General features: G+C 42.0%; 1 protein-coding gene across 1 annotated transcript in view; it reads left to right on the forward strand.

Moving 5' to 3' along the window:
- Positions 1-14,627, forward strand: part of TMEM233 (transmembrane protein 233) — a gene marked incomplete at its 5' end in the record, with an annotated part of 31,158 nt that overhangs the window by 15,449 nt on the left and 1,082 nt on the right. The window lies entirely within an intron of this gene.

Here is a 14,627-nt window from a genome sequence, read left to right on the forward strand (position 1 = left end):
TACTCAAAGTTAATTTGGTCACTGAAGCACGATCTGTTTTTGTCTGGATCCCAGTTTCCCTAGGCATTAATGACCTGTGCATTTAGATGGGGCTTACATTTCTACACAGTAGCCCAGGATTCACTGGGTTTTATCCCTCCCTGCTAAATCAACTCCCCACAGAATTTCTTTCCATGTCTCTAGGAGATGCTTCTCACATGCTCACACAAAAGTCTAATCTGCCATTAACACATGCAGGCCTGGCTGCTGCTTCCGGTGGGCTCTGGGGTAACCGCCAGGCACCCCCATGCTGATTCTAAGCCCTGCCACCATCTCTTGCCAGATCCTGCCGGTTTCCTTGGGCTCCAGCATTGATCCACTGGAGCCCTCACTGTGCAAAAGCTCTGTCACTTGGTCTTGTTTCTTTAAAAACAAAGCAGTGTACAACTTAGTGGGTTTTGGTATCAGCATATTCACGAGGTTGTGCAATCATCACCACTGTTTAATTCCAATAAATTTTTACCACCCCTAAAAGAAATCCCATTCCCATCAGCAGTCACTCCCCATCCCCTTGTGCTCCCAGATCCTGGCAAGCACTAATCTATTTTCTGTCTCTGTGAATTTAGTTATTGTGGATATTTCATATAAATAGAATCATACATCATGTGATCTTTCATGTTTGGCTTTGTCAGGGAGGGGAGATTTTCCCCCTCTACCCCTCTTGAGTTCTTGTGGCTGGACTAATAATAAAATTGACACAAGACAGATTAACAGGAGAAAAAGAAACAAATTTTAATTTGTGCACACAGAGTTCTCTAGAAATGGGGCCGAAGAAGTGGCCAAGGTAGGCAGCTTTTATACCTTTCAGACAAAGAAACAATAAATTTGTGAAGAAGCGACAGGACAAACTTAGGTTTTGGGTATTCAGTTAGTAAAGAATCTGAACAGGGTTTGGGCTTGGGCTAGTAAATTTTAAAAGAAACAAGGACATTTGAGTATTCCATTTGGGGGACTGTTATAAATAATGCTGCTGTGAATACTCGTGTACAACTTTTGTGTGAACATAGGCTTTCCATTTTCTTGGGTATATACCTAGGAGTGGAATTGTCAGGTCATAGAGTAACTCTCTGTTTAACTTTTTGAGGAACTGTCAGTTGCTTTTTTTTTCCGAAAGCAGCTGCACCATTTTACATTCCCACCAGCAATGTATGAAGCTTCCAGTTTCTCCACATCCTCAGTAATACTTGGCATTGCCTGTCTTCGTTATTCTAGCCAACCTAGTAGGTATCTTGTTGTGGTTTAGATTTGCATTTCCCTGATGATTGATGAGACTGAGCGTCTTTTCATGTGCTTATTGGCTGTTTGTATATCTTATTTGGAGAAATGTTTATTCAGATTCTTTGCCCATTTTTAATTGTTTGTCTTTTTATTGTTAAGTTGTAAGAGTTCTTTATATATTCTGGATACAAGTCCCTTATCAGATATCTAACTTGCAAATATTTTCTCTTCTTTTAGTGGGTGGTCTGGGCCTTGTTTCTTTCACTTGCTTTGTGACCCTTGTTGGAGGGAACTGTCTGCGTGTTGCAAAGTTTTTAGCGAAACCCTTCCTTTTTTGCCTGTAGCCTTTCTCTCCTTTACCTTGCGATGTGAACACTAGGCTGGCAGTAGATTCAAAGGCAGACACTGTGAGGGTTCAGGCTCTGTACTCAACTCCTGGGTTCAGGTCCCAGCTCTATCCCTTCACCTAATTTCTCTGGGTCTAGGTTTTCCCACCTCTACAACAGGAATGTTAACGCAGACCTCTTTGCATTGTTTTCAGAATTACGCGAGATAATGCTGGGCCCTTTTATACTCATCTCAGTTAAGTCTCACCACCAACCTGTGTTGTAGGTACTATTATCCCCATTTTGCAAGTGAGGAAAACTGAGGTTCAGATCCATCCTTCCAAGGCTTTATTCTCCTTTAGGTTCAGCTGCTACCATATTAAGGATCCATATATCTGTTGTATAACGTCTGTACTAAAATTGGGCAGAGCACAATTCACATACACACATACAAATGTTGGGAGGGGAGGTTCCATTTAAGTGAAAAATCTCCAGTGACTCTGGCCTATAAAGTGAAGGCTAAAGAACTAAAATTCCTTCATGAGTGCTTGACCTCGAGCCAAAAACTCTTTCTTCTGGTCATTGTGACAGCAAACCCGTGTCTGCATTCTAAGGCAGAAGCCCACCCTTCGGAACTCTGACACAGAAAGTTAGGTGACTCAGTTTACCCTTTGTTCTGCCAGTACCAAAATAACAGGTCATCTTGGTTGGTCAGAAAGTTATGCTGGTCGATTGTTTTGTTTTGGGGTCTGTCTGCTTTGCTTGTGGATTTGTTTGGTTTTCTGACCTCATATAAGGGAATTAAAGGAACCCTAAGTGCCCTCCCTTAGGGACTAGAAATGGAGTGCTGCGTAAAGAGAGACGTGGTGTCTGCCCTCATGGAGCTCGCAGTAACACACACTCAGGTCAATAAGCAACAGTGTCAATAACCGTGAGTCACACCAAGAGCTGTTGACCAAGAAAACGCAGAAGGCTGCAAATAAGAAAAGAGTTCATTGGGATGTTAGGAATTGCAATTCAGGAGACATAGATTCAGATGAAACTGAAAGAATGTTCCAGGGAAGAGAAAGAGTCAGGGACTTATAAAGGCAAAAGCCACAAGGCTGTTAAACCTGTCTGGCAGGAATTATGATTGATTCTGACTCAAGAAAGGAAATAGCTTGTCCTGAAGGGATGCACTGACATGAGTTATTTTAGGGTAAGTGTCTGATAAGTATCTGGAGTTTCTGGAACAGCAGGCAGATGCTCTGGACGCTACATTAAGACGTAAGTGGTTGAATCTAAAGGAGAGTGGATATATGTATATGTATAACTGATTCACTGTGCTGTACACCTGAAACTAACACAATATTGTAAATCAACTATACTCCAATAAAAATTAAAAAAAAATTTTTTTTAAAAAATCACCTTCTTTGAAACCATAATTCAAAAGGAGTCATGTACCACAATGTTCATTGCAGCTCTGTTTACAATAACCAGGACATGGAAGCAACCTAAGTGTCCATCAACAGATGAATGGATAAAGAAGATGTGGCACATATATACAATGAAATATTACTCAGCCATGAAAAGAAATGAAATTGAGTTATTTGTAGTGAGGTGGATGGACCTAGAGTCTGTCATACAGAGTGAAGTAAGTTAGAAAGAGAAAAACAAATACCATATGCTAACACATATATATGGAATCTAAAAAAAAAAAAAGGTCATGAAGAACCTAGGGGCAAGATGAGAATAAAGACGCAGACCTACTAGAGAATGGACTTGAGGATATGGGGAGGGGGAAGGGTAAGCTGGGACAGAGTGAGAGAGTGGCATGGACATATATACACTACCAAATGTAAAGAAACTGATAGCTAGTGAGAAGCAGCCGCAGAGCACAGGGAGATCAGCTGGGTGCTTTGTGACCACCTAGAGGGGTGGGTTAGGGAGGATGGGAGGGAGGGAGACGCAAGAGGGAAGAGATATGGGAACATGTATATGTATAACTGATTCACTTTGTTGTAAAGCAGAAACTAACACACCATTGTAAAGCAATTATACTCCAATAAAGATGTTAAAAAAATATCACCTTCTTTGAGAAAAGGTATTATATTAGCAAACAACATTAAGAATAGGGAATTATGCGTTGTTTATGTTGATTATGTCTTTGTTCTCAGAAGAATGATAATTGACCTGGATATGGTTAAACAAGTAATATTATGAAATAATTCAAATGCAAAGGAGGTAGAAAGATTAAATAAAATGCATGACTGTTAAAAAAAAAAAAAAGACATAAGTGGTCAAAGTTCAGATTCCATCCAGGCTGAGATGTGCATAAGTCACACTTTCCTAGTGGCCTTGAGAGCTCTCTTAGCAATACCAGCTCCATTTTGATTGTCCTTTTCCAGAAGGAAACAGACCAGGGCTGAGTCAGAGCCTAGATCAAGGGACCTACTTAGGATGGGGTGACCTGAGAAGGCTGCCCTGAGGAAGTTGACCTGTAAGCTGAGACAGGAAGAATGAGCAGACATTGGCCACATGGGACGGACAGGGAAGAGAGCTCCAAGCAGAGGAAATAACCCAGACGAGGACCAGGGCCAGGAAGGAGGTACGGGGTGAGCAGGGAGGAGGGCTCCAGAAGAGGCTGGAGAAGCATGCCACGGGCCAGGCCTTGGAGGGCTTGGAAGGCCACAATTGAGAATGAGAATATGAGTCTCTCTCCAGGGGCAAGGGGAGCCAACAATGGGAGGCCGCTCAGAGCTTCCAGTCCCATCCCCTCACATGCTATCAGATATCAGGAGCTTTCCAGAAAAGCCCCTTTCCACTAAGGTGTCACTGACTGCTAAGGCGTCACTCTGCTACCTGTCCCAAGTGACAGAAATGCACCTTCTGTGCCTTACCAAGGAGGAAGGTGACTTAATGGTGGAACTCTTGATTTTTATTGAGGTCTTTTTTTCTTAACACTGGGAAAAATCATGAAGGAGAGCAACTGGGCAAGGGGATGTGGACTCTACCGAAGTATATTTAATAGCTCATTTGTTTTCATCTTCCTCAGTTGGCATATGACATAATAATATCAATATAATAGCTCATACTTATTGGTATTATTTCCCAACCACGGGTCTAAGCACCTACGTGCGTTAATTTACTGAATCCATAATGACCAGGAAGCCAAAATAAGAAATAACTGACAATGTCTTCCATTGTTATTATTTGGTGTTTGGGGGCTAGTTTTATTTGAGGGTGAACGTGGAAATTCTGAGCACGTTTGGTGTTAGAAAAAAACAAAGAAAATGAATGAGTTTTTGTCAGAGAGATCAGTAGCTCAGATGAGAGATATATTTGCCCCAGTTTTTTAATCAGTGGCCAAATTTTTATTAGAATCAAGTCAGCTGTCTGGTGCTGGGTTATCAATAATGCATTAAATCTAGCTCTTGGGTTTTGGGGGACATAATGAAGTAGTTATTGTAAGGGCTTTGTCAGTGAATTTACTGTCTTTTGCTTAAGTTTGTAGCCCCTTAGCAAGTTGCCTTTGACAACAGAAACATTATTTGCTTCCCTCTCTCTGAGTCTCAGTGTTCTCATCTGTAAAATGGAGGATAAAACGTCTTGCTCCCATGAGGTTACTGTGAAGGTGCAATTATATGATGCACATAAAGTGATTAGGTCAGGACCTGGCCTGTACTAATCTATGGTTACTTAAAATATTATCATTGGGGACTTCCCCAGTGGCACAATGGTTAAGAATCCACCTGCCAATGCAGGGGACACGGGTTCAACCCCTGGTCTGGGAAGATCCCACATGCCATGGTGCAGCTAAGCCCGTGCACCACAACTACTGAGCCTGCACTCTAGAGGATAAGCACTCCATAAATATTATCTATTATTTTAGCATGATAATTCATTATTGTAACTATCATAGCCCCTGGTTTCACCTCCAGCCTCATCTCATGTTCCTTCCTCTCTCTCTCTCTCTCCCTCCCTTCCTCCCGCCACCCCATTTTTCTTACCTTAGTAATATTCTGTAATCTTGTTTATTTGCATGTTTGAGTATTTATTTTCAGTCTTTACCAGAATGTAAGCTCCATGAGGGCAGGGAACAGTGCCTGGCACATAGTTGGCGCTTAATAAGTAGCTTTTCAGTGAATGAATGAATGAATGAATGACTGTCCATCAGGATAGTGGTTCTCAACTCTTCTCACAATGACCCGAGAAGCTTTCCAAAAAATACTGATTCTGGAGTCTTATCCCCAGAGATCCTAATTCAGTTGATCTGGGATGGAGCTTGGGCATAGGAATTTTTATGGGCATTTTTGGGACCATAGGCAATTCTAAGGTACAGCCACCAATATAGGGAATATAAAAAGTATAACTTGAGAGAGTTTCAATTCAAATCTTCACCTGACAGCCACCCCATAGGTGATGCTGTCTCAGCTGGTATCATCATGTGGAATGCAGCAGGAGTTCTGCTGTAAAGACCAGAGGGAATAGACAAAGTACTTTCCGTATTTTCCTGGCTCAGGACAAGAGAGCAGCTGTATCATTGATGTAAAGTGCCACAAATTCCCAGAACACTGGACCCATTGGTGTTCAACTCCAGTTACCACAATTTACAGGGTTATTCTGGGTGTCTCCTTGGAAGTGTGGATGCCGGAAATTACCTGTACATTCTGACAGGTAGCCAGGAGGCTTGGCTGCATGGCCTCACAACACAGTCTTGCTGGTCCCTGCTGCAGTCTTCCTGAGATTGGGCATAGAGACAGTCTCCCTCATTTCTGGCTCCTGAACAACTTTCCTGCCAGGGTATTTGCGTATCATGTGTCCATTCAGGGAAGGGACGTATAAATAAGCTTGAAATTACTAGACGCAGTGAGCATGACGTCACTAGTATTTACTACAGGAGAAAGGAACTTGTCCACTTTTCTGTCCAAGTGTGACCTTTGCTGGCTCGAGGCAGCTGACCAAGACCTGGAAGCTCTTTTTAGGTTTTGTAATGACTTATATTTTGCCAGCACAAGCCCAGGCTCACAGAAAAGGGAAAAGGCACCACTGGGGACTCGAGCACCTTATAAAATGTGTGAGGACAGCCCATTTGTTCTACATGCTGAGAAACGTTCATTTGACTCGCAGTGGAAGATAAAAACCGGAAAGAATCTAAAGGTCCTTCATTTTTTTTAAAAAAATAAATTTATTTATTTATTTTTTGGCTGTGTTGGGTCTTTGTTGCTGTGCGCGGGCTTTCTCTAGTTGCGGCGAGTGGGGGCCACTCTTCCTTGCAGTACACGGGCTTCTTACTGCGGTGGCTTCTCATTGCGGTGGCTTCTCCTGTTGCGGAGCACAGGCCCCAGGCCCATAGTTGTGGTTCTGGGCTCTAGAGCGCAGGCTCAGTAGTTGTGGCGCATGGGCCTAGCTGCTCCGCGGCATGTGGGATCTTCCCCAACCAGGGCTCAAACCCTTGTCCCCTGCATTGGCAGGTGGATTCTTAACCACTGCACCACCAGGGAAGTCCCTCTATAGGTTCTTTCTAACTTACTTTGCAGGGTGAACAGAGACAGCGAATTGCTATCTAGCACCTTAAAATAAGGGTCATCGGTTTATGAAATTATGAGGAAGTCTCACAGCTTGGAAAGGAACTCTGGGCAATATCCAAATGCCACAAATCTAAGTTAAAAGGCAATGAACATGGACATGGAGAGAGGGTGTGACTTACAAAGGGTAACATGAGAGAATTTCTTCTTTTTAGTTGAAGTATAGTTGATTTAGAATGTTGTGTTAATTTCTGCTGTACAGCAAAGTGATTCAGTTATATATATATATACACACACATACATATATATACATTCTTTTTTTTATGTTCTTTTCCATTATGGTTTATCATGGGATATTGAATATAGTTCCCTGTTCTATACAGTAGGACCTTGTTGTTTATCCATTCTATGTATAATAGCTCACATCTGCTAACCCCAACCTCTCACTCCATCCCTCTCCAAACCCCTTCCCCCTTTGCAACCACAGTCTGTTCTCTATGTCTGTGAGTCTGTTTCTACTTCATAGATAGGTTCATTTGTGTCATATTTTAGATAACACATATAAGTGATATCATATAGTATTTGTCTTTCTCTTTCTGACTTACTTCGCTTAGTATGATATTCTCTAGGTCCATCCATGTTGCTGCAAATGGCATTATTTTGTTCTTTCTTATGGCTGAGTAATATTCCATTTTGTGTGTGTGTGTGTGTGTGTGTCTGTCTGTGTGTATGCCACATCTTCTTTATCCATTCATCTGTCGATGGACGTTTAGGTTGTTTCTATGTCTTGGCTGTTGTGAATAGTGCTGCTGCTATGAATATAGGGGTGATGCATGTATCTTTTTGGAATTATAGTTTTGTCTGGATATATGCCCAGGAGTGGGATTGCTAGACCATATGGTAATTCCATTTTTAGTTTTCTGAGGAACCTCCATACTGTTTTCCATAGTGGCTATACCAACTTACATTTCCACCAACAATGCAGGAGGATTCCCTTTTCTCCACACCTTCCATGAGAGAATTTCTTTGTGGTGATGGTCACTCCAATCCACATGGGACAAAATTTCATAGAACAATACACACACCAAAAAAAAAAAAAAAAAAAGGAGTACATGTCAAAACTGGTGAAATCTGAATAAGGTCTATAACTGAGTTAATAATATCATACCAATGTCAATTTCCTGGTTTTGACCAAGTACTATGGTTACTTAAAATATTATCATTGGGGACTTCCCCAGTGGCACAACGGTTAAGAATCCACCTGCCAATGCAGGGGACATGGGTTCGAACCCTTGTCTGGGAAGATCCCACATGCTGAGGAGCAGCTAAGCCCGTGCACCACAACTACTGACCCTGCTCTCTAGAGCCCTCGAGCCACAACTACTGAGTCCATGTGCCATAACTACTGAAGCCTGCACGCCTAGAGCCTGTGCTCCACAAGAGAAGCCACCGCAATGAGAAACCCGCGCACCACAACAAAGAGTAGCCCCTGCTTGCTGCAACTAGAGAAAGCCCGCATGCAGCAAAGAAGACCCAATGCAGCCAAAAATAAATAAATAAATTTATTTTAAAAAAGTATATATATCATCATTAGGGGAAGCTTGGTGGAAGGTACATGGGAACTCTTGGTATTATCTTTGTAACTTTTTGTGAAACTTAAACTACATCAAAATAAAAGTTATGAGACTTCCCTGGTGGCGCAGTGGTTAAGAATCCACCTGCAGATGCAGGGGACATGGGTTCAAGCCCTGGTCTGGGAAGATCCCACATGTCACGGTGCAGCTAAGCCCGTGCACCACAACTACTGAGCCTGCACTCTAGAACCCATGTGCCACAACTACTGAGCCGGTGTGCCATAGCTACTGAGCCAGTGTGCCACAACTACTGAAGCCCTCATGACTAGAGCCCATGCTCTACAACAAGAGAGGCCCTTGCAATGAGACGGCTGCCCACTGCAGCGAAGAGTGGCCCCTGCTCGCTGCAACTAGAGGAAGCCCGTGTGCAGCAACGAAGACCCATGCAGCCAAAAATAAACAAAAAATAAATAATTAATTAAAAATATATGTTTAAAAAATAAATAAATAAAAGTTATAATTTAGGGAAAAAGACAATAGAACAGGAGAAACTGGGAGAAAATTTTGCAGCACACCTAACAGATTAATGTATATTATCTTCTGTGCTATTCATAGAGTTGCCACTAGCCATGTGACTATTGAGTATTTGAAATAGTGCCGTAGTTTTTAATGATAATAGTTTGGAGTGTTGGGTTAAATAAAATATATATTATTAAAGTTAAGTTTGTCTTTTTTTTTTTTTTGCGGTACGCGGGCCTCTCACTGTTGTGGCCTCTCCTGTTGCAGAGCACAGGCTCCGAACGCTCAGGCTCAGCGGCCATGGCTCACGGACCCAGCCGCTCCACAGCATGTGGGATCTTCCCGGACCAGGGCACAAACCCGTGTCCCCTGCATTGGCAGGCGGACTCTCAACCACTGCACCACCAGGGAAGCCCAAGTTTGCCTTTTTAATGTGGCTACCAGCAAATTTTAAATTACATATGTGGCCCCCATTATATTTCTTTTTTACACTGCTGATCTATAATATATAAAAAGTTCCTGGAAATCAATAAGAAGACAAACCAATAGAAAACTAGACAAAAGATACAAGTATAAAATTCATCAAGAAGAAATACATTTGACAAATAAACATCCATACATATATTTGTTAATTCAACAAGTATTTACTGATCTCCAGGCACTGTATTAGTCACCAGGGAGAGTTTTAAATAAACTCATCTGAGAAGGCCTCTCTCAGGAGGTGACATTTGAGTGGAAGTGTGAATTTGACTTAGTTTCATTATTAATCAAGAAATGTTATTTAGAGATTCTTTTTCACCTGTTAAAATGGCAAAAATAGATTGATAATATACAGTGTTAGCAAGGTTGTGGAGGAAAGGACACTTAAATACTGTTAGTGAGAATATAAATTTATATAGCTTTTTTGCAATGCGATTTGACTATGTCTCCAAATGTAAATACATCTACCCTTTGACTCTGTAATCCCGTTCCTAGGAATCCATCCTAAGAGGCTCAAATGTGTACAAAAAATATGAATGAGGGTGTCCACTGCAGCATATTATGTAACTGCCACAAACTTTAAATAACTGAAATGTCTTTTGGTGAGGTGTGACCATTTAAGTGACTACTACAAACCCATTAAAAAGAATGGGGCTTCCCTGGTGGCGCAGTGGTTGAGAGTCCGCCTGCTGATGCAGGGGACGTGGGTTCGTGCCCCGGTCCGGGAAGATCCCACATGCCGCGGAGCGGCTGGGTCCGTGAGCCATGGCCGCTGAGCCTGCGCGTCCGGAGCCTGTGCTCCGCAACGGGAGAGGCCACAACAGTGAGAGGCCCGCGTAAAGTTGTGATAAAGCCTGTTGAATAAAAAGAAATTCATTAAAAAAAAAAAAAAAGAATGAGACAACTATACTTGCAACTTTTCTGAAAGTTTGAAGTTGTTTGAAAACAAAAAGTTACCCACCAAAAATGCATCATGACAAATTAAGATTTTCCCCAAGAATCAAGGATAATGCAATATTAGGGAGTTTATCAATATACTTTAAATCATGACTGGAGAAAGAAAACAGGAATGAGATAGACCCAGAAGCACTAGCTTGGAAAGCCGCCCACCTATAACAAGTGGAAAAAAGCAACTTTCAGAACAAGTATAGTATAATACTATTCACATTTTTAACTAAGAGGAAAAGGAAAAAATGAAAAACTCTGAGTGAGAGAGAGAACCAAACTAGCTACGTGACTTTGGGCAAATCATTTTAACTTCTCTGTGCCTCAATTTTCCCATCAGTAAAATGAAAACAAAGCATCTGCCTCACTGGGTTGTTATGAGGACTAATGAGATAACCCTTGAAAAGTATTTAACACAGTGTCTGGTACATAATAAATGCTCAATAAATGTTATCTGTTACTATCATTTTGTCAAAGAAAAACTCAGAGGCCAAAACAACTAGAAAAGAAAAAATTTTATTTGAAAAGAAATACAAGGAAGTCCAGCCTCAAAATGACCAGACAGCCAAATAAAAAGCACAGCACAAGTATGTAAAGGAAACAAATGCAAAATTGCCAAGGTTACCAAGCTTTACATTAATCTGTTCATGATTAAAAAGCAAAGCAGAACAGTATCTTTCTCAAAAGATTACATATCCACAAAAGAAGTGACCTGTGTTTAGGCATCCACATAGCAAAAGGCAAGGATGAAATTCTTTGCCAAGACTTAGGGGAAGTACTCAAGGTTTCAATATCAGAGGGATGCGGGCTAGATAGACTAACCTGTTGTTCTTGGTTTAATCTCAGGATACAAATTGCTATTTCTTTCTCATGACTGTGATACATGATGTGCTTAGTGATAATGAAAACAGGAGAAAGTGTCAGTTGTTTTCCTTTCATATTATTCATGGGAAAAAAATCTAGAAGCAAACATACCACACTGTTATCTTTGGGAAATAGAATTGGGAGAAGAGCTTACTATTTACTGCATATGTTTCTGTAGCATCTGAATGCTTTACATGTTCACAAATTTCATTCATAATTTGTGAAAGAACTAAGAAGATCATATAAATTTTAAATATTGAAGCCATCCCTTGTTTCTTTCTAGTTCTTCCACAGCAGATGGGATAGTTTGCTTTTTAAGCTCTTCAGAAAAAGATTTATAAACCATGCATTTTCTCTAAAAGCCATTTCTACCACTTCAGTCTGTAGCATCTGCCAGGAGACACTTAATATGCAATTCCAGTTGGGAGAGATAAGAATTACAGCCAATGAATTGGGGAGGGGGGGTAATTAATCCTTTCCTGCTTCATTGTTAGATGATGACCCTGAAGCGCAAGCCCCACACCAGTGAAGTCCTGTAGAGTAGAAATCTGGGAGTTCTAAAATATCCCACCCTCATCCCTCCCCCCATATCCTTACATCTACCCAGCAGATTTACCCATGGGCAGCCCCTTCTTCAAGAACCAGAGGAAGAAACGGATTCATTAGAGGACTCCTGGGGAGAAAAGAGTCCACAGTTAATACTGAAAGAGGTTTTTCATCTGTTTTTCAAGCTAACCATGGACCCATTCCTGGAATGACTCAACATCTCCCTTATGAGCCCCAGAGGGATGGTGAATTGCAGAGAGGAGGGTCACATACAGGATGCCAGACTGGCAACAGGTGATGAAGGTTGGGCAGGATTTGCTCATGTCTTGCGCTCAAATCCCCCTTAACCAGGCACCAGCATGACTCTTCTGACCTGCAGCAGACAAGTCAAGTGGCCTGGGTAGCCACCATCTCACCTGTGCTCATGGGCAATGCACAGATGTAGACGTACCCTTCAACATGGCACACACTGGCTGTTCTTCCCACTTCCGTTGTCACTGCTGTTGAGAACATGAAACTGGCTTTTCTTCCAAACAGCCAAGAGTTGGCAATGTTTGTGGGGAGATTGGCGGGGGGTGTCTCATTATTTTTTCTCTGGTTACAGCAAAACACAAACATCACCAGAACTAATCTGAAAACTGGGTTTTCCAAGGTAGCATGATAGAATAGTGATCATTTTGGGAGAGTCTGAATCTACATAATTTTAAACTGATCATGAACTCACAATTGGGGGTTCTAGGATTCTATGCACCGACTTTGATTGTGAAGCCTCTAAAACAAAGTTTCCCAAACTTGGGTCCCCAGATTCTATTCTGTCAAGGGGTAGAGATTGATCACCTGTAATTCTGATAAGTAGCCCAGATGATTCTATCGCACACCAAGGATCTCAGCTTTAGAAGAAGAATAAAACAGGCAGTGGCAATTCACAATAAAAGGTAACATGTATTGAGCATATATTATGTCCTGGACCGATGCTAACCACTTTGCCTGCATTAACTCATTAGCACCTCTCATAGGGAGGAGGTGTTATTACTGTTGCTCCCAACTTACAGATGAGGACACCAAGGCTTAGAAAGCTTGATAATTTGCTCTAATTCTCACAGCTGATAAGATGTGGAATCTGAACTCAGATCTCTCTGCGTTTAGAGCCCATACTCTGTGACACACTTCCTTGGGTTAAATCTTAAGGTGGTAAGCATCTTGACCTTGCAGGGTGTTAAGGATAGCTCTCTAGACCAAAGCTTTTCAGTCCTGAGACTGCCAAATACTGTGGCAGCAACCCAAGTATCCATCAATGAATAAGTAGATAAACAAAATGTACTCTATCCATAAAATGCAATGTTAGCCTTAAAAAGGAAGGAAATTATGACACATGCTACCACATGGATGAACCTTGAGGACATTACGCTAATTGAAATAAGCATAAAAAGACAAATATTCTATGACTCCACTCGTATAATGTCCCTAGCATAGTCAGATCTATAGAGACAACATAAAATGCCGGTTGCCAGGGGCTGGAGGGTGGGAAGAATGAGGAGTAGGTGTTGAATTGAGTGCAGAGTTTTAGTTTGAGACGATTGATTATGGTGATGTTTGCACAACAGTGTGAATGTACTTAGTGCCGCTGAACTGTACACCAAAAATGGTAAATTTTATGTTAGGCACATTTTACCACAATTTAAAAAAAACTCGTGTCTGGTTCCTGCACCAGTTAAATCAGAGTCTCTGCAGAATAGGGCCCAGCTATCTGTATTTTTTAGAAATATACTATCCAAGTGTTTCTAATGGGCACCCAGAGTTAAGAACTCCAAGAATTCAGCGTACAGAATTCTGGAGCTCACCCTGCTGGCAGTCCCTGGCATCGTTGCAAGTTCTCACTCCCATTCACACAAGAGGCCTAAAAGCAGGACTCGCTGGGAAAGGCGAATCTCCCAGCCTGTTGCTGACTAAGGTGGCCGGGTCCAAGCATTAATGGAAGGTCCTGGAAGCAGAAAGCTCTGTGGTATACTGGGTGCTTCTCTGGCTTGTAATTGTCTGCATATGCCTCATTCCCCTTAAGCGTCGATGAAGAAGGGTGATTATTACTGAAGGGCTGAGCTTTCAGGATCAAGAATAGAGTTCCCACGGAAGCCTACAGTTCACGGCCTGGATCAGGTCACTCTGTCCCTAACTTATAAGTGCATATTTCCGGTCTTATTTGGGCTGCAGCATGACTTTTGGGGAATTCTCAGCAATGGGAGTTACGATAAAGAGAGCTTATTAGAAGAGAGAAGAATGGCATCTGGCCTCCAGCTCAGCAGCAAGGATTCTCTGAGCACCTCTACTTTGCCTGGGACTCCAAGATGCCCTCAATGTACTCATATTCTTTAGGGAAATGGATGTATTCATTCAGCCAATACATATTTCTTGAGTCCCTGCAATGGCCCAGACATTGCTCAAAGGGGCACAGAATCTGATTCTGGGCCTTTGCACAAGGATAATCTGCTGAGCCCAGTGATACCCTGCAGTTGCTGGATCATGGGGAAGCCTGGGGAAACTCAGAGGAGAGGCCAGGATGGCTGGGACACTGCGGACGGGTAGCTGCTGTTTACCAACCAGTACGAAAGTAT

Source organism: Leucopleurus acutus, assembly GCF_964270905.1.
Source record: "Leucopleurus acutus genome assembly, chromosome: 13".
Taxonomy (NCBI): domain Eukaryota; kingdom Metazoa; phylum Chordata; class Mammalia; order Artiodactyla; family Delphinidae; genus Leucopleurus; species Leucopleurus acutus.